This window comes from Lactuca serriola, chromosome 1 (genome assembly GCF_051521515.1).
Source record: "Lactuca serriola cultivar US96UC23 chromosome 1, Lser_US96UC23_V15, whole genome shotgun sequence".
Classification (NCBI taxonomy): Eukaryota; Viridiplantae; Streptophyta; class Magnoliopsida; order Asterales; family Asteraceae; genus Lactuca; species Lactuca serriola.
The window spans coordinates 30,137,135-30,140,470 of record NC_136408.1 but is presented as its reverse complement, the minus strand read 5'-3'; positions in this window follow the sequence as shown (position 1 = coordinate 30,140,470).

The following is a 3,336-nucleotide window of genomic DNA, read 5'->3' as shown; positions in this document are numbered from 1 at the left end:
GATTTGGATGTTCTTTTTATGCACGCTCACAGTTTAACGAACTCTATGACTTTCGTTTAGATCGTTAAGGCTAAATATCGCTCTAACGTTAATTCACTATTTACGTCGCGCTGTGTCGTGTCGATTCTGTCGCAAAACTTCGACAGGTCATAACTTCTTCGTTATAACTCGGATTTCGACGTTCTTTATATGCACGGAAACCTTGTAACATATACTATAACTTAGTTAAGATTATTCATTCTAAATAATCTTTCATCAAAAATCTATTTTTGATGCCTATCGTCTCTAAATTAACTAGCCCGGATCTACGGGCGTTACACGTCGTCCCCATGCTTGGTCGGCACTCCTTTCTCTTAGAGCATGACACATGGAGAATTTTGGTTGGTGCTGTGTGGCAACTTCTAAAAGATGCATGTCGCGCCTCATTTGCGCGAGGTGTAGTCAGAAAATTTCAAAATTTCGTAACTTCTTCATAACAGCTTTGTTTTTGACGTTTTTTATATCAACACGTAGGTATTGACAAGATATATAACTTTCATGTAGACAATTTCGTCTAATTTTGTAACATCCTGATTTTAAGTTATTTTCAATTATAACCCTATGTATGAATAAATATTGTATTTTGGTCCTTGAGTATAAGAAAGAGTGCAAAATGGCCCATAGTGGCATTTTGGTAATATTGGACAAGGAGTAGTACGGTGCGCGTACGTTGTGTATGCTGAGCGTACTAGGGCGGACCCTAGTACGTTGGGCGTACACCACGTACGCTGGCGTATGTAATGAAAAATCAAACCTTAATTTTTAGGGTTTGGTCTATTTATAAGCATCATTTTAGCCTCATTTATCATTCTCTCATCGGCCCCATATGAGAATTTGACCCTATAGCAAACCGTAAGTGAGAATAGTGTTTTGAGCTCATTTGTGTGCCTTTTTGGTGTTCTTGAAGAAGGGGATGTTGGTGCAAGGACCTTGAAGCTTGGAAGCAATTTACATATGGGATTCCCCACTTGTTAGCAACCTCCGGGAGGTAAAAATTTCATAAGTTGACCACTCTGTCTTGTAGATCTATCCATTTCTTCCTTTAGGGCAACTTTGGTCCCAAATATGGTGATTCTTGAGCATGGCATGCTCTTGACCATATAAGTCGTCCTTTCAGACCTTATGAGGGGTCTTAAGTCATAAAAATGTAGTCTTGATGGTTAGTTTTACTCCATGCATGCTATAGAAGTTCTTAAGGCATTAAGATGTTGAGATTTTGTGTATTAAGCACTTAATGGACATGCAAAGTGTGACATCCCCAATTTCACGGCCAGAAAAGACCGATTTGTTTATGCTTTGTTTTTTATAAAATCAGAGTAATCCTTTGATTAAAAGAGTTGCGGAATTTGTTCCCAAAATAAAATATGATAAAATAAAATTTATCAAAGAATTTCTTAAAAAAATATATTTTCATTAAATAACAAAATCTCGGGATGTCATGTTCCGATACAGACCAAAAGCATAAACAATATAAAATAGACCTTACAATAGTTATTTATAACTACTGATCTATAATCCAAAATATCTCGTCAGGTCCACCAACTTATACTCTTGTGCCATTACCTGTAATGTAAAGAAAACTGAGTGGGTCAGGCTTGGGAGCCTAGTGAGCATATAGGGTTTTCAACCCACAATAATACATTTATTATATTCAATTATCAAACAATCAACCCAAATATCCATCCCCATATCTCCCTTATTTTTTCAAGGGTTTACCCTAAGAATCCACTATCCTTCATTCATTCATTCCTAAGGATTAACCTAAGGAACTGGCACAAAGTCAATTTGCTACCACGGTTTATACAACAGGCACTACGTCACATAGTCACCAGGTTTCATGCAATTGGCACTACGTCGCATAGTCACCAAGGTTTACACAACAAGCACGAAGTCACATCGTCACCAAGGTTTATCAAATAGGCACGAAGACGCATCATCACCAAGGCTTACTCAATAGGCACGAAGTCGCATCGTCACCAACTATTCCATTCTACCCATGTTCTACCCAACATTTTTGTAGATATAAATACAAACACAGTTTAAATCATTTAACACTCGTATAAAAACATCAATTCCAAGCCCATCTTAAATAGACCAATAATATATAACACATAGCACGTATTTCATAGCTAATACTTTATATTTATGTGTTAGAAGAAAGTAACTATACACTCACACATATAAACAACAATATATATACATGTAGCACGTATTTTATAAAATACTTCATATTTATGTGTAAGATGAAAGTGACTATACATTCACTTGATCAGAAGATGATCGGACAGCACTACGGCTTGTAAAAGTAGTATTCTTCGGTAGATCTGGAAGATCTTCACAAAAACCGGGCTCCTCGCGGGTAGAGCTTCGGCTCGGGAATTGCACTTCTCGGGATCTTCGGGGCTTCGGGACTTGCTTCGGGGCTCGGGAATGATATTGGGGCTTCGGGATAAATCTTGCACGAAAAACGATGCAAAACGCGAGAGAAAGGGAAGAAATGAGCAAAGAACTCAGCTGCCCTTGACATCCTTTTATAGGGGGTTGGAACTTCGATTTACGCTGGGCGTAATCTTACATTACGTTGGGCGTAATGTGGATCAGCTCGCTGACTCCCCCCATGGATAATATCGGTTATTTTATATTTAAATTAAATATCGAAAATATTTAATAAACTTCAAAAATTCATATCTTCCTCATACGAACTCCGTTTTCGACGTTCTTTATATCCCCGCGTAGGTGAGACTATGCTCTACAACTTTCGTTTAGACTCCCTCGGCTAATTTTGAATTTATTTTTATTATATTATTTTAGTAGGCCGGGACAGGAAAACTTCGTTATAAATTCATAACTTCTTCATCCGACGTCCGTTTTCACCTATCTTTTTATCGTTTCACTACTATTAACGAGATCTTAGATTCCCGTTTAGATTGTTTCGGCTAAAAACCAATCGATCTCAAATCGAGTATTCGGGCTGCATACCGCTAAGTCGAAACTTAGAAAAATCATAACTTCCTCATACGAAGTCAGATTTGGACGTTCTTTTTATGCACGTTCACGGTTTAACGTATTCTACAACTTTCATTTAGATTTCTAAGGCTAAATATCGCTCTAACGTAAATTCACTTTTTACGTCGCACTGTGTCGTGCCGGTTCTGTCGCGAAACTTCGATAGGTCATAACTTCTTCGCTATAACTCGGATTTCAGTGTTCTTTATATGTACGGAATCCTTGTAACATATACTACAACTTAGTTAAGATTATTCCTTCAAAATAATATTCCATCAAAAAGTCATTTTT